This window comes from Manis pentadactyla, chromosome 3, assembly GCF_030020395.1.
Source record: "Manis pentadactyla isolate mManPen7 chromosome 3, mManPen7.hap1, whole genome shotgun sequence".
In the NCBI taxonomy this organism is placed as follows: domain Eukaryota; kingdom Metazoa; phylum Chordata; class Mammalia; order Pholidota; family Manidae; genus Manis; species Manis pentadactyla.
In genome coordinates, this window is record NC_080021.1 from 3,484,920 (window position 1) to 3,507,018 (window position 22,099).

Genomic DNA, 22,099 nt, shown 5'->3' on the forward strand with positions numbered 1-22,099 from the left:
GATTCTGCAGTGTTTTTTCCCCTCCTTGAATGAAGGAAAGAAGTGATGCTGAGTAGAGCAATTACCCAAATTGAGGCGGAAATCAGCCCTGAAAGGGAGAGAAATGAAGAGGATCAGCCAGGCAGCAGCCCCCGCCCGGCCCTCTCCCGCGCCCCACCTGCCTGCCTGTCCCCGAGGCCCGGCTGCTGTCCTTTGCAGAAGCAGTTCCGCTCTGGCGGCCGGCACCCTCCCCACCCCACTGCCGCCCAGCGAGGACCCTGGCACCCACTGGCCCTGCACCCAGGGCCTCTGGGATCTCAGCATCGCCTTCGGGATTCAAAGTGGCTGGGCCCTATCACTCTCTCCTTTCCTCCTGGTAAAATTGTCCTAGTTTTCCCTGTTCAACGGGCAAGATCAGACCACAGTCATGGGCATAAGAAAGAAAACTGAAACCCACCCACTGCACGCATAGACACCCACCGCCCTCCGCGTCTCCTTCCAGCCCCTCCGGGGCAGGGACCCCCAATGGCCATGACACGGGCCTTCCCTTTGCCTCCCCGTGGGTGATCCCACACGCTGCCATGCCACGCCTTGGTTTCCCCATCTGTCCCCATCTGTAAATGAGTCACCCCAGAGGTGGTTCTCTTAGGTCAGGTTCTCTACGAAGATGTCCTGAGCAAGGAATTGTGTGCATGGGGTTGTTTTGGGGGTCCCAGGGAATGGCAGCAGGGGGTGCCGTGGAGCCGCTTACCCGTGGGCTGCTGGACCTGGGAGGGTCGGGGCCCTGCTGTGGGGCAGCAGCTCAGAGCCTGTGTTCCAGGACCACTTGCTGGCCTCCCCTGCCCCAGTCTCTCAGAGACCCGGATGAGCAGGGTGAGAAGGCCAGGTGGGGTGCAGCCCCAGGCAGGTGCTGATGGGGGGTTTTAGCGCCGAGATGTGCCATCAGAGGGGCACTTTCAGATTCCCGCTGGGCCTGCAGCGCTGGTTCATTCTCGTGCAGAGCCTTGGCAGCGAGGCAGAGCAGACCCTGCTGCCGCACCCATTTACCGGGTGTGGAGGCCGAGCGAGGGCAGCTGGGGGAGCAGCCTCGGGCCTCCCTGTCGGCCCGTAGGAGGAGCATGGGCCCCGGAGCCAGCTTCCCCTCACTGGGTCCGTAGGCTGGGCTCGCTGCCGCCCAGCAGGCCTGTCCCGGGGACGTGACGATTACCGGATCCGCTTCTTGCTCATGCATGGTGGCTGCAGGAGGCCAGGGGCTCCAGCTCTGGAAGGATGCTGGGTCCCGCAAAGGCCAGGCAGAGCGGCAAGGTCAACCCCTGGCTAGTCTGTGCCTCAGTCCAGAGCGACAAGGCATTTCCCCTCACAGCCAGCGGGAGGTGGGGGCAGGCAGGGTCGTGGGGAGCAAGGGGCTGCCTCTGGGAGCCTGTGCCCTTCCCTGCGTGATGGGGGCATCACCCTCTGCCGAGGTTGTGTGGGGCTCAAACGGGCTCATGGTGCATTCAGCTGGTGCTTGATGAATGCTTAGTGCCAGCACTGAGGTCGCACCTGGGTGTGAGGTCTGTGTCCTGGAGCCCGGCTGTGCCCCATTGAGGGGAGGGTCTTGGAACTGGGAAGGGTGCTGCAGGCTGTGTCCTGCCGCCGGCCTTGTCACTGGGGGTCGGGGGGCAGGAGTGGCTGCGGGTGCTCTCCAGGAAGCGGCATTCGGAAGGAGGGGGGCCTGGGGCTCCCTTAGCATTTGAGTGCCCCTGTGAGCGCTCCCAGGGCAGCCAGACGCGTTCGCAGTGACGCTGGTGGGCAGCAGGAGTCAGCACGGAGCGCTGGCAGGATTTGGGGCTCCAGTGGTGGGGGGAAGGCAAGGAGAATGGCCTTAGAGTCTGGTCCCCCTCCGACCTGTAGCCCTGGGCCCCTGGGCCCCTGGACCTAACTGTCCACAGGCCACATCCCAACCCCAACCCCACCAGCCTTCCGACGTGATGCCCCAGCCTCCTTCTGATCTGGCTCCTGCCACGTGCCCACAGGCGGCACACTCCACTCCCTTCTCCCACCTTTGGATTATCTGGGACCTTCCCCCCACTTGGGCCTAAGTTTTGGGGGGCCCCTCAAGAATGCAAGGGCTCAGAGCAGCGGCTGGAGTCCCACTCTGAGAAGAAAGCCCTGTGTGTCTTCCTGGTCAGACACACCTGCTGTGGGGTGGGGTGAGGTAGGGGGTGGGGGCCACCCCCACCCCCACCCCCACCACCTCTGTTGGGCATGGAGCCCCCCAAGCTGGCAGGCAGGCAGGACCAGCGGTGCCTCGTCTCCCCGGGGACCTGTGCTACCCTGTAGGGACTGGGCCCCCCACTCCAGGCCTTCATCTAAGCTGCTGCATATGCCTGTAGCGCAGTCCCCTCCCTTGACTGCAGACCAGCCGGTGAGACCAGGAGCCTGGGGCCCGACCTCAGCAGCCTTTGTCCTAGGGCCTGTGATGGTGATTAGGCACCTCGGCCTGCACACAGTGCAGGTCAGTTGCCCCTGGCCAGGAGCTTGCTGCTCCCGGCTCCTGGCCCTTCCCCTCCTCTGATGGCACTGCCCTGTCCACCAGCTGCCCTAGGGGCCTGGAGCTGTCTTTAGCCATCGAATCCTGCATGTCGGGCATGGACACAGGAGCTGGGGAGGGCAGGCCACAGTGGGCAGGATAAACAGGACAAGAACCGAAGTGGATGGGCCCAGCAAGCAAGAGAACAGGATTTCCTAGCTGGTGGTGAGTGCCAGGCAGGAGAGCAGGGCGAGGACAGAGAGGATGGGTGGGCACTGCACAGCGGGGAGCCTCTCGCCTCCGCCACCCCTGAGCATGGCTGGCATGCAGTGTGCAGGCACGTCTGTGGAGTGCAGGTGAGTGTGTCCTTGAAGGCAGAGAAACTGCTGTGCCAGTTGGGAGAGCCTGTTCCTCCTCCCAGTGCCAGCCATGCCCTGGTGCCCAGGGTGGCCTGGGGCTGGGTGCCTGCCTGCTTCCTTCCTGCAGGCTCCTGTTTCCTGGGTGGGATTCCAGGGCATCCCAGTGCCAGCCCACCCCTTCTAGACCTCAGGGGCACAGCTGTCCAGTTCCTGCTCTCTCCCTGAATGGCCTCTCTGCCTCTCCTTGTCCCCTCTGACCCCTGGTCTCCCATGGGCTCCTTGGGGACCCCCAGCCCCAGCTCTGGCTTTGCAAGGCCCGCATCCTGCCCTTCCTCCAGAGAACAGCTGAGCCCCCCACTCCTACTTCCTTCTTAACATGGAGCCAGATCTAAGTGGGGTGCTGTGTCAAGCTGTGCCGACTCCTCTCTGATGTCACCTCATCGCATCCTCAGCTGGGTACAGGACCGTTGCATGCATTTTCTTTGCCCCAGGAGACCTGCACACACTACTCAGAAGTGGGTGGCGAGCCGCCAGGGCTCTCCCAGAGCCAAGTCCAGGACTGCCCCCATTTCCTCCCCCTCACCTGGGGCCCTCCCTTCTCCCTCCCATGGCTCCCTGGCCCCCACCCCGGATGCGCTGCTTCCCAAACGGCCCATCACCACTCAGCTGACGTGGTTCCTGCGGCTGGCTTCTTAGGGCTGCTCTGCTGGAGGGCTCTCTCTCCAGTGGCTCTTCCCCCAGGGAGGCCACAGGACTCTGGCTGGCCCATCAGATGCTTTCCAGGACTCAGTTTGCAGCAGAGGGTTGATCTCAGTGGCAGCCCCAGGAGACTCAGTCATGCAGTCACTCAACAAATGCTCCTGGAGGACTGCTAAGAGTGCTCAGCCTCCCTTTTTTTGATCAGGGCAGGTGGGCCTCTGCTTTCCATTCCAGACACCTTCCCAGCCTGATCCCTGCAGTGTCTGGTAATATGAAAAAGTGTCCACTCTTTTTTGATTGGTAGTTATTTGAAATTGCAAGAAAATTTGCTACCATAACTCAAGTCAAATGCAAGCAATGGTGACTTTCAACAAGTATGTCTCCTATCCCTCCTGCCAGTGGGGGCTGATTTTAGTCTAATTGTGTTCCCCTCCCTTCCCAGACAGGGAGTGAATGGTGTGCGTGAATGTGAATTTGAGTGTGAGGGTGCACGTGGGTGTGTGCTTGTGTATACATATGTGCAAACAGAATGGTGTGTGCCTGCACGTGTGTGTGTGTGCACGTGTGTGAGACTGTGCACCTCTGTGCCAGTGTAAAAGCACTGGTGTGTGTGCCAGCACTCGAATGGGTGAGTGTGTGTGGTGTGTGAGTGCATGCACATGCATAAGTGCATGCATGTAGGGGGTGTGCACGGAGACAAAGAGGATGAGCTTCCCACCTCCAAGGTGCACACTGTGGGCCCAGCGGGTGCCACACCTGTGAGAAGACCAGGCCTTGGGACTTTGCGTGTGCAGGGAGGTGAGCACCAGGGAGGGGTCCATGGAAGGGGTGGTGCCCCATCTGGCTGTGGGGGGAGGCACCCAAGGGGTCAGGAGCCATGCGAACCCAGATGTGGGGCAGCTATGCTTTGATAGTTTTATCAAAGCAGCGCCACTGGTTCTGGCCTCCAGGCGGAAAAGGGACTTGACTTACCTTTCTGGAACCATCTTCCTTGCTCTCACCATCGTGTACTCGCCACGGGGGCCCCTCCAGTTCACAGCAGGACTTTGTGTCTGTCACCTCATGTGTCCTCCCATCAGCCTTGCCTCACTGTCCTCTGGGCCAGCAGGGGAGGGTGTTGTGCCCATTCTACATATAAGGACCCTGACACTGGGGAGGGGAGATGGCTGAGGGGAGACCATGGCCACCCTGCTGGATCATTTCATAGATGGGCAATGAAGATGGGGGGACAGATCAGGGATGGCTTCCTGGAGCTGGTGGCCCTGAGGAAGTGGCTTAGAATCAGGCGGTTAAAAACCAAGGCTCTGGAGCCCCAGCTCAGCCTCCCTCCTCTGAGGCTTCAAGCGAGTCCCTTCCCCTCTGTGGGTGCTGCCTTCTGTGACAAGGTGGGCCTCAGACTGCACCACTGCTCTTTCTGCCCTGAGGTTTTGTGACTTTGACTCTAGGGTCAGGTGCCTCCCTGACCTTGACCCTTGAAGGTGGGATGACAGAGGGCCAGCTGAAGGTGTGGGTTCCAGCTGTGGGCAGCAGGTCCGTGGCATCCTGGGAGGGCCAGTGAAGGTGTGGTTCTCAGGAACCTGTTGACCTGGGTGGGCAGGGCTGGCTGCTGGGAGAGGAGGCTGTGGAGGCTGCCGGCTGGCCACCAGCCTGCTGTCTGCAGCTGCTGAGGTGGTGGAAGGGAGGAGGCATGCCCCTAGGGCGCCGGGAGGGAGATCTGCCTGCCCTTTGCAGTTGGCGGCCGACTGCCTGGGGGCACAGGCGGCCAGTGGCTGACCCATACTGCCCCCAAAGGGGATCTTTCTAAAGCCACAGATCAGATTACGTGCTGGAGCTGGGGCCACCTGTGTGGATCTTAATGGCTCACTTCAATCTGTGGAGTGTGAGCAAGCTCAGTGGGGGGGCAAAGCCACCCACCTGAGGGGGAGGAGTCGTGGCAACCACACGGGCTTCTGTTTGTCCTGCGGCGACGGCTTACTTCTCTCGGGGCGGACACTGGATTAGTACACAGGACAGATGTCTGCGCCGTCAGCAGAGTCTTGGGGGCGTTGCACAGGATGGCCATGTACAGCTGCTTGTGTACCTCACGATTCTAACACGAACAGCATCCCCTATCCCATGTGACTGTTTTGTATGTGGTTTGAACACAAGGGCCTCCATGAGTTCTCACCCCGCCATGCGGTGCCTGTAAATGCTGATCTTGCTCTGCCTTAGGCCCACCCAGTGCAAATGTCCCATGTCTGGGAAGCCTTCCCAGAGTCCCCTGGGTGAGGCTATTTTCTGTCTCCTCTATCGTGATGGACCAGGACTGCCCACAGAATTCCTCACCTGTGCGCCTGCCCCTTTGCAACATGACCGTGCAGCTCCTCCCGTCAGGAGGCGGTCACTTTCCACCCTCGAGTCTGGTCTTGGCTCTTCTGTCTGCTTTGGTTGATGGGACAGTTGCAAATGTGACAGGAAAGGGGCTTGAAAAGTGCCTGAGTGTTGGGACGTGCCCTGTTCTGCAGCCCTTGGGGACCCAGGAGCCACCACGGTGAAATGAGTCTGGGCTAGCCTGCGGGGTGAAGGCCCAGCGGCTGAGCCCTGATCCAGTGACCAACTCACAGGCTTGTGCACAATAAGTGACCATGTTTAAGCTGTTTCATTCTGGGAGGTTTGCTACGTGGTGACAGTGAACTGCCGTTGATCTGTGTCCCCAGGCACATCATTCTCCAGCGTTGCCGCCAGGATCATCCCTGTGGTGACATTACGGCCCCTGAGGCATGTGCGTAAGAGAACAAACTTTGGAGTTCGGAAGACTTGGACCCAGAACACTGCTCTGGTGAGTCCTGGCCCGTGGCCTGGATGCATCACTTCACGTCTCTGAGGCCGATTCTTCATGTGCAAAGTGGCGATCAAAGCTGTTCGGTTCCAAGCTCAGTGGGTCATGATCAAACCTATGAAGCACTCAGTCAAGGCTCACGGCCAGCACTCAGTAAGAGCAGCCAGTGCCCGTCCTCGCTGCCGTCGCTGGTGGCCCACATGTGACCCCTTTTGGCTTGTCCTGGGATCCCTGTGACTGGGGTGGGGAGGGGACTTGTCTGGCCTCGGGGTGCTTGGGCCAGGAGGTCCCATGGCTCCAGTCCCTTGCTGCCCTGAGACCCCTTCCCCCTCAAGCATCTGGGGAGAGCTGCTCTCCTATTAGTTCTGTGAATATTTTTATTCATCGTTCATCTTGGCATTTTTTGTTGACATTCAAAAACAGACAAGCAGAATGAATATCCGTGTCCAGGACCCATAGGCTCTTGCCTCCCCTCCCTAGCTGTTACCTCACTTCTACCTGGTGTCATCACAGGGGGTGCACGTGCTGGGGCCCACGGGGGTGGGGCCTGGGGGAGGCGGCCGCGGCTGCTAGAGGAGATGGGGCCCTTATGTGAGCGTGATTACGCCAGCGCTGGGCAGCCGGGGGCTCTGGCCCTGCTTGCCCCTGTGGTCTTCTCTGAGAGGAGAGGGTAACCTGCTTGCATTCCTGCAGGGCCAGGAGGCACAGTGTGCCATCTCCCAGCCTCAGTGGGGGTAGCCTTTTCCATGAGGATTTCTGGGGTGAGGGGTCCCACAGTTGCCCATACCCTTCCCTCTGTATCCCTGCTTAAACATTTCCCTGGGCAGAGATGCTGACTGTCCACCTGCTGCTGAGGGTTCCTGGGGACAGGATGGGCCTCCTGCACCCTCTGAAGTGGTTTTCCCAGCCCTCTGACCCATGCCTCCAGCCCCTGGGCCTTCACTAAGCCTGGACTGGTGCAGGCTGGCAGCTGATGTGTTTATTTGCCTGGCAGTGGAGGTGGGCGGGCAGGCACGGCAGTAATTGGTACATTTTGTAAGCAATCATCTCCTGGCACCTTCTGCCACAGCGTGTGGGCCTCCCAATCCCGTTAATCATGGCCTGCGGCCTGAGGCCCCCTCTCCTGACAGCCTCATTTCTCCACGCTGGGAGGATGGAGCTGTTCTGGCCCCTAATGGCATTATCTGTTACTCCCGACACATTGCTCTCTCCTGGCGTGAATGGAGTCAGAGCCTGTGCACGGGGCGGGTGAGGAGGTGGCAGGCAAGGGGTGGCTGGTTCTGGGCCTGGGCAGGCCAGCAGGGAGGGCCATCGGGGGCCTCAGCTTGGCTGATCCTCGGCATAGCACTGCATGTGTCTCACGGGCAGAGAGGCAGGTGGGAGCAGTGATGTCCCATACAAGGTCACGCAAGCAGGAGGGCAGGACTGACCCCAGGTCCCCTGGTTTTAGCCCCCTAGGATGAGAAGTTAGGGAGGGAATTTTCAGAGCCCACTGCAAAATAAAAATTGAGGCCCATTGCTAAAAAATTATTGATAATTTCAAGGCAACAGCAGAGTGTTAAGCTGAGCAGTGGGCCCCTCTGACTTGGAGTGCTGTGTGGCTGTGCGGGTCACATGAAGCTGCCCTATCCACAGTATTCACACATCCCTGTGTGCACACACGTGCACACTCACATGTGTGCACATAGGCACACGCACATGCGCAGGGTATCAGGGAATGCTGCAGGGGTACCTCAGAGTGACCCAGGCTTGGGCCTTGCTTGCTCTGCGGCTCCCTGTGCTTTGGTGTCTCACCTCTAAGAGGGCCCTGGGCAGAGCCCCAGGCCAGGGCTGCCGTGGGACCCAGAGGGGGGAATGCCCCAAAGCAGGGCTCCTGCAGGGAGGCATGCCTGGGGTCCTTCATAATGTTGTTTATAATGGTTGGGATGATCGCTGCCTGTGGGAAAGACAGCAACAGATTAATCCCTACATGATCGATATGCAGCCCAAAGTGTGCTAATGCAATTTGTTTCTTCATTTGCTCTGCAACATACACACAGCACCCACTGGGTGTCAGAACTTCACAGGGTGCTGACTCTGCCTGCCTGCCAGGGCACACTCAGACTTATAAGCATGTATCAATCCACCTACCCACCCACCCACCCACCCATCCATCTACACATTCGTCCACCCACCCATCCTTTCTTCCATCCACCCTCCACCCACTCATCTACCTAGCCATTCACCCATCCATCCACCCACCCACCCATCCATTCATCCATCCTTTCCTCCGTCATCCATATATCCATCCACCCACCTACCACCTGCCCACCAGTCCATCCATCCAACCATCACCCATTCACTCATCCATCCATCCATCCATCCATCCTTTCTTCTACACACCCACCACCCATCCACCCACCCCCTTATCCATCCGTTCACCCACCCACCCTTCCTTCCTCCCTCCATCTGTTCATTCATCAGTTCACCCACCTATCCAGCCAGCCAGCTAGCAAACTCTTCTTCCTTCTGCAAGTATTCACTAAGCTCCTCCTTTGTGCCAGCCCCCTGGGGGTCCAAGAATGAACCATGCACACAGATCTGCCCTGAAACTGCAGTGTAGGCAGAGGGAACAGGTGTCCAAAGACACAGAAGCAGGAAGGGCCAGGGTGGGCTGGGCCTTTAGCTCATCTGTACATGTAACCGTGGTACCCAGCACATGACTGGGGCCCTGCTGAACTGGGCTCAAATGAGGCTCAGCCACTCATAGCCGTGCCACCTTGAGCATGTCACATGATCTCTCTGCCTAAGTTTCCTTATCTGTAGGATGGGGATAGTTACTGTACCTCTGCTCCCAGGATTGTTGCATGGGATTAAAAGTATTAATTCAAGTCAAGCACTCAAAATGGCCTTGGGCATATTGTTAGTAAGTGCCATGTCAGCATTAGAAAGAAATAAAATTTCCAAATTGATTTTTTACATTTAAAACATTGTGGCTTGATAGGAGGGTCTTTCTGGGCCCAGCGGGGGTCTGGTTGAGAGAGTGGGGTGGGGGAGGATGTTCAGCGCACCACAGACACACATGAGACCCTCCTAGCGATGGACAGTGAGCCGCACTCCTCAGCCACTGATCCCGAGGGTTGGGGTGGTGTGGGCTTCTGGGGGTTTCTATTGCAAACACTGTGGCCCGAACATGTTCTTCCTTGTTTACAGCCTGACCAAGCTGGACGTAAGCCCTCGAAACCCACTGTGGTCAGGGTGGTGATGGCGGATGGGGAGACACAGCACCCGGGTGTCGGAGGAAGAGAAGCCATTTCTGTTTGGGGGCAGAGAGCGCCATTTAATCTGAGTTGTCAAGGCAAACAAGGAGAGGGGCCATCCCGGCAGGAGGGACCAGCATGTGCAGGCGCAGAGGTGGAACAGACTAGAAGCTGTATCGCGCAGTTCCCAGGAGAGAAGACTGGCGGTGGAGGTAAGACCCTTGCTACAGGTGGGTAGACGGGCAGGTCTGCGCCAGCCCACATCCAGCGCCCACCGCACACAGACGTGATTCCCAAACACTCGAGGCAGCTGCCCTGCCCCACGTCCTGAGGGCTGTGAGCTGCAGCTCAGGAGGGTTGGGTTATGGGCTCAGGACCCTGGGTGATCAGATTGGGGCTCAACTTGACCCCAGGCCGGAGCTCTGGGATCAATTCCTGGGCCACAAGTTGTGGGGTTAATAGGAGCAGAGGTTTCCGGGTGGGGTTTGTGTTTCTGGGCAAGAGGGTTCTGAATTTCCACCTTGTGGTACTGGTGGTGGCCACACCCCTCAGCTGGGCCCTTGGGGTCCAGGGTGGCCAGGTTTGTGGCCTCCAGGAGCCATGGCCGAGCAGCTGGCAGGTGCCGAACACAGTTCCCTGAGCCTTGCTGCCCAGGCTCTCGGTGGGGCATGGCCTCCTGGGGTCCACGGACCCCGCCGCCCAGGGCAGTTTGCTCCAGGGGGTTTGTGGGAGGCAGGGGCTCTGAGGCAGGGGGCCCGCTGCACCCCTACTCTCCTACGTGGGCCCAGTTCCAGCTCGGTGCCCTTTGAGAGGACAGCCCTGGGGTGCCTTGCTGGCCCGCCCGCCTGCAGCCTCCCCTGTGCCCTCACCTACTGGGACGACCAGCTTCCCCTGCCCACCCTCTGCTGAGATGCCATGTCTCCCTGCTTCACGACTGCCAGCAGCTCCCTGCGCCCGGCTGCTGCCATCTGAACGTGTGGTTTCAGGGGCGGCTCTTCTGGCCTCCTCGTCCTCCCCAGCGTCCTCTCCTGATGCCCAGGAGCCTGGCACGCCCACCCCTCCCTGCAGCTCTGTTCTTGGGAAAGCAGGGCAGGTTCCCCCGGGAGCTGCCCATAGCTCCCGGGTGTCTTGCTCCTCAGACTGGGCTTGGTGACAGGCCCCAGTGCTTCAGCCTCATCTCCCACCAGGCCCCCTCCCACCCTCACCTCGGGTTCCCTGGCCTGTGCTCTGGGGGTGCGGGTACCCGGGGAACCGCTGCCTTCCCCACACCCTCCTGGGCACTCAGAGGGCCCTTGGCCCCGCAGGCTCAGCAAAGCCCTTACTGAGGATCCCAGACTTGGTGCGTCTCAAGCTCTCGAAACCCCGAGCTTGGGGCTGCTCTCTCCGGGTACAAGGCGACGTGTGGTCGCTGGCGCCCCCCTCTGTGTTCCTGGGCTCAGCACCCCTGCCCCTCCGCTGCCCGGGGCCCTGGGGTCGCCTGTTAGAGGCTCCCAGAGATCTCTGTCTGGAGCTGAATCAGCTCAGGGACCCAGTCCTACATGCTCCCACTGGAGACGGGGGTCTGTAGGCACTGAGTGCTCCCACCCTCGAAGGCAGGCAAAGGGGCCTCTTAGCTTGGGGGCCCCCGTGTTCTAAGATGCCTCCAGGCTGAGCCAGGAGGTGCAACTTTTTGAGGGTCCCTTCAGCTCAGGCTCCATCAGAGGTACTGGGACGCGGCTAGTGACCAGGCCCCAGTTCTGTATGGTCACCCGAATGATGACAACGTGGGTCCTGGAGCCTGGCCACCTGGTTTCAAGCTGCAGCTCTTCCACCTGCCACTGTGTGACATCAGCCAAATTAGTTTACCCCACTGAGACTCAGTTTCCCCATCTGCAAGGGAATCTCTTCATTTGTTGTGGTTTTCCAATTAGGGCATGAAGGTAAGATGCTCAGAACATGACAGGCTCCTGGCGTTTCCCTGCTTCTGCTATAGTGGCGGCTCCTCTCCCGGGCCTGCCGTGGTCCTGGCCGCCAAGCCCTGGCCTGGCGTTTGTGTCGCCTCTTCTCCAGAAGCTGCGGTCCTGCGCTCCCTTGGGGCTTTGGGAAGGAATGTGCCCCCTCCATGCTTTTGCAGAAGAGCGAGTCTTTCTAAGATCAAACGTGGCTCTCAAGGGGCTATTGGCCTGCGCGGACAGACAGGCTGGCCCCGGGCAGCTCTGCGCAGCACTTGCCCCTAGAGAAGGAGACAGGAGCCCTGCCTGGCCAGCGTTCTGTTCTGACTCATCTCCTCTGACCCCACACAGAGGGTCGGGCTCCAGGGGATGCGCTGTGGCCATTCTGAGGATGGCTTCTGCCACCCAACCCTGTGTCCAGACCCTGGGAGCCATTGTGGAGGCAACTGCCTCTCAAGACAGCCCACAAGACTCTGCCATTGGCCACAAGCCCTGCAGTCCCAGAAGGGGGATAAGGTGCTGGAAGCAGCAAGGGGTAAGGGGAGGGGGTGCAGGCAGCTCATGGGGCTCAGGAGTGGGGACATGGGGCAGCCAGCTGCCTGTCCGATGGTCACTGGGGGGATGGCGCACCCCACACCCCATCAAGGGCTTCCTGCAGGGACGCTGGGCCAGTGGGCCTGTGGGCTGGGTGAAGGGAGGGACATGGGTGTGGCACCCTGACTCTGAGGCCTGACTGGGCAGGTCTGTATGAGGACAAGTGGAGGGCGAGCATTCCCTGGGCCAGGACACGTGCTGTCGCTCAGTGGGCACCTGGAGCTGCTTGGCACTACACCGTACCTCTCGGCGGTGTGCACCCTAAGCTCCCGCCAAGTCTCAGCTCCTGTCTGGCAGTCCTGGAAGCCAAGGACGTCAGCCCACACAGGGCAGCAGGAAGGATGGGGGTAGGGCCCACCTGTGGGGGCAGGAGTGGGTGGACAGTGCCCAGCCTGTCATCTCCAGGGCTCACTTCTGAGCTGTGCTCAGCACCCAAGTGACTACCTCCAAGAGCCCAGGTCTTGTGCATCTGAGGCGACCCCTCCCCTGAATGTGGCTAACCCCTTACTCATGGTAGGGTGAGTGTGGATAAAGTGAAGGTTCCTGTGGCCAGGATTCTCCCCTGGTCCTGGTTGGCTAGCTCACTACACATGTGTGGGCAATATGCCATTATTGACTCTATAAAGAACCCTTCCCAGTGCTCTGGGTGACACGGTGGCACGGCTGCAGGAGAGCAGAGGCTAGAGTGGTGGCAGCACTGAGGACAGAGGCTGAGACAGGCTGCAGGGGTGGAGAAGCCCCGAGGCAGAGACCTGCTTGCTGCCTGCAGACTTGCTCTGAGTGGACGGGATTCTAGTGACTGACCTGCCACCTGGAAATAAAGTTGGGTATAACCCTTTCACCCCAAGAACATTCTACTGTCATTTGTTTGGTCACATTGATTCCATAGTGAACTTGCCCGGGGCTGAAACCCATTGGCAAGACAGTGAGGGTCACACCGGCCCAAGGTGACAGCATAGGTGTGAATGCACCCAGTGGGCAATCCTGGCCTGCCCTTGGTCTCTCCAAGCCCCACGTGCTGCATCCGTAAAGTGGGGGCAGCTGTAACTCCCTCGTGGGCTTTGTTCGCTAAAGAGTAAATGAGGTAAATGTGGTGAAAATTGAGGTCGTACACGTGCACAGCTCCCAAGTCCTGCACATAATCCCCTGCCAGGCGGTCCTACCCTCTGTTGAGCTCAGTTTTCCCATGCCCCTTCTCAGCCCAGCATCCTGGCATCAACAGCTCCCAGGACCCTACAGAAGGTTCTAGAGGTCCTGGCCCACCTCCGTGGAGGGCTCTGGGCACCAGGCTGGGGTTCTCACACCCTTCCAGGCAGACAGGGATGGTTTCATGGCCAGAACCAGGTCTGAGTCCACCGCTGGGGTCGATTTGGCAGAGGTGTGCTGGAGGAGGGCTCCAGGACACCTCGGGCTTCCAATTCCTGCGCGTGCCCAGCCTGTCCTCGAATGTACTCTGGACAGAGCCTCACGCCTTCTCCAGGGAACGGGCCAGGCGGTGGTGTCCTGTATCCCCCTGGGGAGGCAGTGACCCCTCTGCCTGTGGTGCACTGACCTCTTGGCCTTGCTCTTATGGACTCTTGGGACCCTTTGGCGCCTGTGCGGAGGCCCAAGGGAAACATGAGGGTGTGCAGGGCGGAGGCTGGCAGGGAGGCAGAGAGGGAACCAGTGGGGGGATTATTACGGAGCCAACACTGCTCATAAACTTTAATCAATTCAAAGCCTGTTTTCTGGGTATTAAACTTCACTGTCCATCTAATATCCCTGGTCCTGAGGGTGGGAGCAGGTGTCTCTGTCTGAGCCACTGGCGGATGTGCCTGGCCTGAGGCTGGTTGAGGCTTGTCAGGGTCGCAGCCTGTGCTGGGATGGGTGGGCTGAGCTCAGGCCTGAGACAGTGGGTGATGGGAGCTGGTCTGGGCCCCCACCGGCCCACATGGCCTCTAGCAAGGCTGGAGGAATGGTCGGGACCTCAGCGCCTGTTGAGGCCTCTGAGGAGGCCTGGGGTGCCGAGCCAGGGGTCCAGAGGGAGGCGGCGCGTGCCTAGAGCTGGCTGCTCCTCAGATTCCTCCCCCAGCAGCGGGGTGGTGTCCCCTCCCCAGTACGGATGGGGAAAGGAGCTCTGAGACACTGAGGGATCGAAGGGCTCCGCTGCAAGAAGCAGATGCCAAGAGCTCTGTGGACTGGCGGGTAGGACACACAGTGGGCTGTCCACATGGGGGTCCTCTCCAGCCCCACACCCATGGGAGGGAGGCAGCCCTGAGCCTGGGCAGAGCTGAGCTCTCCTTTCACAGAAGCGAAATAGCATGGAAGCTCGCCTTTCAGTCCCCCAACCATGAACCTGGGGTCCCTCTGTGTGGGGTGTCTAGAGAGGACTTCCAGGCTCCCACACTCAGAGGTGCCTCATAAATTCATGGGGTGGGGTGGCTGTGGGGCCCTGGGGTCACCTGCCTCTTCCAGAGCCTGGCCGGTCCCTGCCCCCTGCAGCCGTGTTATGGTGACCTTGCTTATTCATGAGTCTGGGCTTCAAGTTGGAAACAGCTGCCTGGGGTGAGCGTAACTCAGCCTGGGGTTTGCTTCCTGTGGGGAGGAGGGGCCTCGCCTGGCCTCTGGGAGGTCCACGGAACAGTTTCCAAACCCCAGGTGCTGATCAGGCTCAGGGGGCAGGCCAAGACACCCCATGGGCCCCAGTCCTTCCTTCATTCAAGTAGCAAGCTTTATTAGACACCTCCTGTGTGCTAGGCCCTGTGACAGGAGGTGGCCAGTAGGGGACTTACCTGACCTGGAGGGAAAGAGAGGCTTCATGGGTAGTTCCAGATGAGAATGGGAAGTCCTATGATGGGGGATGCCCAGGGGCTCATGTGAGCCCATAGAGGTATGTTTCCATGTGGAGGTGACCTTCGAGATGGGTATTAAAGGATGAGTAGGAGTTTGTTAGGAAGAGAATGGGAAGGACATTTAGTGCATAGTGACCAGTCTGTACAGTGGCCCAGAGGCACAAACCAGCTCTGTAAGTTTTCAAATAACCCCAGAGGAGGAACTGAAAGGGGGCAAGTGTGATGAGAGAGTCTAGAAGGGGAAGAGATGCTGTCCATTAGAAGGAGGTGTGCATCAGGAAGGCTTCCTGGAGGAGGTGGCTCTGATTTGAGGCCCCAAAGGGTTGGGAGAGTTGGAGGGCCTATGTGACCTTTCCCAGGTCCCCCACCTTTGTCTCCTGAAGGACCACCACTGGGACTCACCCCCTTTGTTTTGGCATCAAACCATCCTGGCGGGGCTGCATTGATGTCTCCTGGACTCACAGAGGTCCTGCCTTGGGAACAGGTAGGGTTGCCCTCCCCAGCCTGGTGATGCTAAGACCCTGGGGCTCCGACCCCTGGGAGCCCATATCCAGGAACAGACCCCGGGAGGCTGCTGTCCCTGAGCGGGGCCAGGGCCCAGTGACCACACCCGGCTCTGTCTGCTCACGCTGGATGGATACTTCATCACCAGTGATGCTGTGTGCTTCCAGGGCCCCCTCCAGCCCTGGGGGCAGGCAGTCTGCTTTCCCAAGTGGTCTCTGATCCTCACTAGAGGGGGGCGCCCTCACAGCTGCATCTCACAAATGAGGAAGAGGGTCGGTGTGATCAAGTGACCTGCCAAGGGTGTCCCCCACTGGCGGTGGAGTTGGGACATGGGCCAGGTCTCTGGTGGTGAATGCCATGCTGCTTCTGGGGCAGGAGCTCAAGTCCCTCCCTCCAGGGCGGGGCGACTCTTGCAGTGTGAGCCCTTGTCCCCTGGCCTCAGCTTCCCCAGCTGTCCAGGGGAGGCTGAGCTCCCAGCTCTCGGGGCTCCCTGCCAGCACCCACCTGCCCCTCAGGCCCTGGGCAGTCCCTGCCGTGGCCCCGCCCCTCCCAGCGCCTGTGCTGGCTGCCTGCCCAGGGATGTGCTTGCTTGGAGGAGAATTGTCATCCTGGGCTCCCTCCAGCACCCAGCCCTGGGGCGAGAAAGCTCTGCTCTAGCTTCCAAACCCCCCACACTTGCTGGCAGTTGTGGGTGGCAGATGGAAGCTGACAAGTTGAATAAATTAGGGCTCTGTCACTTTTTAGCAGACATCCCATCAAACAGCTTGCGGACCATTGGGAAGACATGCCAGGCTCTGGGCCGGGGAGGGAGTGGCCTCTCCAGGATCCATGGATGGTTCTGGGATGCCAGGCCCTGTCCAAACCCCCCTGGGGCTGCTCAGCTTGCGCTTGGGGAGGGGGGGCTTTGCCTGCCAGGCCCCTGGGGATCTGTGTGTCACGTCTGATGAGGAAGCAGGTCGCAAGACCCAGGTCCCTGTCCCCCGCCTGACATGGGAGCCAGGGACCCAGACATGGCCACATCCTGGATCACGTGAAGCAGCCCTGACCCCCGCAACCTTGCTCAGGGCAGGCTGGAGCTTCCCTGGTGAGCTGAAGGCTTCTCTCCTGGGACACCGAGAGCTGGGCTTATCCATTTGTTCAGGAGCTATTCCCTTCCTGGGAACTTCTGGGAACCACTGTGGGTGCTGGGTTTGGTGGTGGGCTGCAGAAAGCCCCGGACAGCTGTCACCACAGCAGGAGAGAGGATGTTGTTTTCCACATGCCCAGCCTGGCTTAAGTGCTCTAGGGTACGGTGACAACTCTCTGGGTGAGACTGCAGTGCCCTTCTGGCAGAGCCAGGCCTGATGACTGGCTCGGGGTCACACGCCCGGAAGGGTGGGCCCAGGCAGCCTGGCTGGGGTGCCCCTGCTCCCAAACCCTGTGGGATGCACGTAATAAGCAAACAGGAGCATACTGCCCTGGAGAGATGAGAGTCAAGAATCTGGAAAGCTCTGCGATGGGATGCAGAGGGTCAGTGCCACTCTGTGGCTCAGTGGACAGTCAGGGTGGACCTCTGGGAGGAGGTGACCTTTGAACTGAGGGTGATGAGGAGAAAGGGTGAACCCTGCACCAATGTGAGGAAGGGCTGCTGGGTGCCCCAAGTCCAGAGCTGGTGACACATCCCTCCTGTGGCCCTGTGCCTTCTGCAGTATGACGTCTGACATCTTGGTGGGTCATTCCATGGTCTGTCCTCTGCGGACTCCCAGCCTATGACCCCCATTGTGATCCCGTAACCATGACCACGTGCCACCGGCACAGGCCAGCACCCCACTGTCTCAGTCCCAGTCACCTGTGACCCTGCCCAGGGCCTATCTGATCCCATCCCCTCCCAACCCCTCATCCCTCCTCACCTCCCCAAGGCCACCTCCTCCAGGGAGCCTGCCGGGACCCCCAGGGGAAGGTGTTTTCTGCTTCCTTGGGGCTCCTACAGCATTTTCACTGGACTCGCCACCCTCTGATGGCAAGTGTCCCTTCTTGGGACCTGGTTCCAACTCTGGTTCTGGAATGAGTGTCCCCCTGTGGTCTCTGAGGGGCAGCAGTGCCTAGCACTGGCCCTCTCCCACCCCCACAGGGCCCGAGTACAGCCAGTGCCCAAGGAGCCTCACCCTGGACCCTGGGGACACTGGCGTTCTAATGGAAGCTGGGGCCTTATGCTCCCATGGTCCCCTGCCACCCCCAGCAGACCCTGCAAAGGAGAACAACCGGAACTCCAATTTGGGGTGGGTGGTGGTCATTATCAGGGGCCTTCTCTGGGCCTCTGTCCTCTGTGGACAGCCATGAGGTCACCTGCTGGCCTGAGGCAGGGACTGGTCTGCAGGGATCTCTGCCAGCCCCACACATCGGATGCCGCTGCAGGGGGACCGGACTGCAGGGAGGGAGGGTGCCTGGCTGCTGGGAGGGCGGCTGGAGGGCACGCAGGGCTGGAGTGCCCCCAGGGGGCTGCGCAGTGGCCAGGTGGGAGCCTGTCAGGCCAGGCTGTGGGCTGTGACCCAGATCCCCACGGGATGGGAAAGCTGGCTGTGGGCCCCCACTGGCTGAAGGCCAGGTGGCGCTGGTCTTGTGGCCCGGGAGGCCAGATGCAGGTGCCCAGGGTAGGGCGGGCAGGGTGAATGCCACCAGCAGCTGTGGAGGCCTCCACCACTTCCCAAGAGCCTGCCGAGGGAGCGTCTCCACACCCCCAGAAGCAGCTCTTACTAAGGTCACCCAGGGGGCAGTGTTTGGACCCAGGCCACTAGCTCTGAGCCAGAGCTCTTTCAACCCCACCGTCCTGGGAGACCCCGAAAAGCCTGGCAGTGAGTTTGGCATTGGACAGGCTGAGTTTGCGGTGCCCTTGAGACCCCTGGGATTCGGGAAGACTGGCTCTGGAACCCGGCAGAGGGCTGGGTCAGACACCCCGCATCCAGTCCTTGGTCAGCCCCAGCCTGACGACAGGCCGGCCGAGGCGCCGGCTCCCAGGGCCGTGGCCCAGTGAGCCCCGGGTCTCTTTCTTTCGTTGGGCAGCCCCGGGGACGGCTCGGGGTGTGTGCGGATCATGATGAATTGGTTGAGAGTCTCACATATCATTTGAACTCAATTACCGGAAGGAGGGAAAACGAGCCAGAGCTTGGGTGCAGGATGGCAGGGATGATGTGCCGGGAGGTGTTGGCAGCTCGTTTCTCCCGTTCTGAGGGCCCTGCTGGAGCAGGCGGCTCCACCGGGAAGCTGGGGGTGACTGGCTGGGAGCCAGGAGGCTGTGCGGGAGGGACCCTCTGCCCCCAAGTGGACGCAGAATGGACAGGGCAGCTGGAAGCCCTGCTGCCCCAGGGCCGGGTGCAGGGCAGGATCACCCCCTTCTGGGGCTGGGGGCGGGGCGGCCCATGGTGCCAGGGTGCAGAGCTGTCCTGGCTTCTGTCCCCTCTGGGGGAGCAGAAGCCTCTGCCAGCCGGAGGGACCTTTTGGCCTCAAGCCTTCTGTTCATGTCATGCACGGGGACACCGAGGTGCAAGTGTCATGCAGGCTGGGGCAGTGATGGCGACTTGTGGCCGAGTGAGGCTCCACACAGGTGGTTTGAGGCCCAGCAGGGCCAGCTTACGCACAAGGCTTTGAGGGGCCCAGGTTTTAATTTCCTTTAAAATCGGAAGGGAACAAAAATGAAGTTTTAGGTCCAAGAAAACATTTATTTTTTATTAGTATCTTTGTCTTTATACCAAAGCAGTCATAAAGTATAATTTTAAATTTATTTTTTATAGAGGGAGGGGCCTGTGAGTGCAAACACTCAAGGCCCGCAGGTGTCAAATGCGGCCTACGGCCCAGGCCCCCAGTGGGGGTCCAGGCATGGGGGCCTCGGTCACCAGGTTTGGGCAGCAGGGAGAGGGGCGAGGCTCAGAGGAGGCTCCATGTGCCGGGGTCAGAGTGGCCCCGGGAGCCTCTGTGAGGGCCCCTTGGGCAGGGGCAGGCCTGGTGCTCCCCAGAGACCCAGGAGCCACGTGAGTGCAGGTTAACTCCCAGAGCAGCCTTTCCTGCCCACAGAGGGGCTGAGTCAGAAGGCACGGCGGCCTCGGCTGCCCTGGGCGGCCGGAGTGTTCACGGAGAGACACAGAGAGACAGGGAGACAGGGAGGCGGGAATAGACACAGACAGAGCGAGTCAGAGACCCTGAGAAACAGAGACAACAGCAGCAAAGGGCGGCCACAGAGGCTGAGAGATGGAAGAGGTCACAGACTTGGTAAGGAACACGTGGGGGACAGTGAGGTGTGCCCGGCAGCTGCCCGGCATCTCAGGGGGCTGCCAGCCCTTGGCCCTCCCCCAGTCGTTGTGAAGACGGGGCTCTGGGCCTGAGGAATTTGGAAGAGAGTCAACTCAGAGCCGGCAGTGGAAATGCCCCCACGGCTGGTCAAAGGGCATGGGGGGGAGGGGGCGGGCACCGGAGGAAGGGGGAGGCTGAGCACGAAGGGCTGCTCTGTGCCACCGTCCCCAGGGCTCCATCCCGGGGTCCCCCAGGAGCTCTGCCCTCCCAGGCAGAGACCCTACTTCTCTCTCTCCCCTGGCCTTAGGCCCCATTGTCCCACACAGCCATTGTGAGCACTGGCTCTCTAACATCAGACTGTCCAGGTGCAATCTGGGCTTCCTGACCTTCCAGCTGTGTGACCTCAGGCACCTTAACGAACCTCCCTGTGCCTTGGTTTCCCAATCAGAGCTACTTTAAGGTGGTGGTTAGGATGAAATGCATTCATCCACAGAAGGCACTCAGCCACCGCCTGTTAAAGGCTCGCTGTGTTATCTGCCCCAGCCCCTGAGGCGGGCAGTGGGAGGGCAGAAGGCACTGGTCCCTGGCGGCACAGCCTCAGCCCCGGTTGGCAGCCGGCAGGAGCTCTAGGCAGAGCCAGGGTGCCTGTCCCAGGTACTAACGCAGCTGCATCTGGCCCTCTCTCTCTTTCTGCCTGGCATCCGGGGACTAGAGGCCCCTGTCTGCTCTGCCCCTTCCACCAGCCTGCCTGGGCTTCCTGGTCACCAAGTGCCTCCAGCCCTATCCTGTCCACCTCTAGCCCTGCTGCCCCAGAGACAAGGAAGCTGCAGTCCCACGGGGGGCACCTCCAGCCCTTTCCTGGTGCGTCCCCTCTTCTCTGTGAGCAGGCACAGCCAGGGGCCCAGGGGCACAGGCCTGGATGGAGCCCTACTCCTTTCCTGGCTTTGGGAGGTAGGGGAGAATTCCTCCTCCCTGGGTCTCCATTTCCCCATCTGTAATGGGGGGCAGACTCGGTGGTGGCCAGGTCTAGTGTGGTATTCATCCCATCATCTCCTGTGCAGGGTGGGAATGGGGCAGGTGTTGCAGGTGCAGTCCTTGTACCTAGGAATGGCATAATTCTGGGATTATTGTCTCCAATCCCAGCAGCCAGGAATGCTGGGCCTGGAGGTGCAGGTAGGGGTGGTCAGGGGAATGGGGAAAGGAGGAGGTGGGGGGACCTGGCTGCTTCCTGGGATCAGGGAGGGGACACCAGCTGCCCCACGTAGCACTAATTACAGGGACACCCCAGAGAGGGGCTCATTTGCCAAGCTCTTCAATACAGGATTTGTCATGGAAGAAAAATGTTGCATTTCGTTTTTAAGACATTTTCTTGATCCTATCATGCCAGGGAGAAGAGAAGAAAGAAATAACAGTGAGCCCGGAGAACGAGAGATTTGGGAAGGGGCTTCTGAGGGACAGCCGAGGCTGGGAGGCACAGCACGCCATCTCTGGAACGCCACACAGAGTAGGCGAACCCACAGGGCAGAACACAGAACGGTGGTGGCCAGAGCTGGGTCGGGGGTGGGGGGGTGACCCCTTAATGGGCACGGGGTCTCCCTGTGGGAGATGAAAACATTCCTCTGGACTGTTCACTTTAAAGTGCTTAATTTTACATTTTGTGAATTTCACCTCTGTAAAAAGGTGTTGGCTATTGCTATTCTTCACTGGACATCTCCCAAATGCTGATCAAGCCGGGAACACAGACGGACAGGGCAGAGGCATTTCCTCCTCTCTTGGAGCTGGTATGCATTCATGTATTCATTCAATAAACTCCTGGCTCTGAGGTGACGCCCTAGCACGGCCCCTGACTGCCCTCCACTTCCTGCTGACGCCAGGCCTGGCTGCCTCAGGCTGAGGCCCCTGCCAGATGCCCGCTGTCCCAGGATGCCACACACGCTGCCCCCATCTCTCCTGCTGGGCCCCCAGGGAAGCTCAGAGGTGGCTCGTAGGACTGGGCTGAGCGCTCCAAGATGCCCAGAGCCCAGCCCGTGACTCCGTCATGCCTCCTCGTCCAGAATCCGAGGGCTTTGGGCCGAGTGGTCCCTGCAGTGCCCTCCAGCCCACCTGCCAGGGCCTGTTCTGCTGCTCTGTGACTCAGTGCGTGATTATATTTAAGTGGGCAGGGATTCTATTCTGGGTGTCTAGGATTCCGTTTGGATTATATGACTTGCTTCTCTGATCCCATTATTTTATTCTCTGATCCAGGCACGCTAGTCTGTTACTACCGTCACGAGTGGATGGTTCCCCAGGTCCTGTGGGGAAGCTGTGGAGGCTGGGGTCCCAGGGAAAGGAAGGAGAACGTGTTGGGGCAGGGCCAGCTGCCCTGTGGAC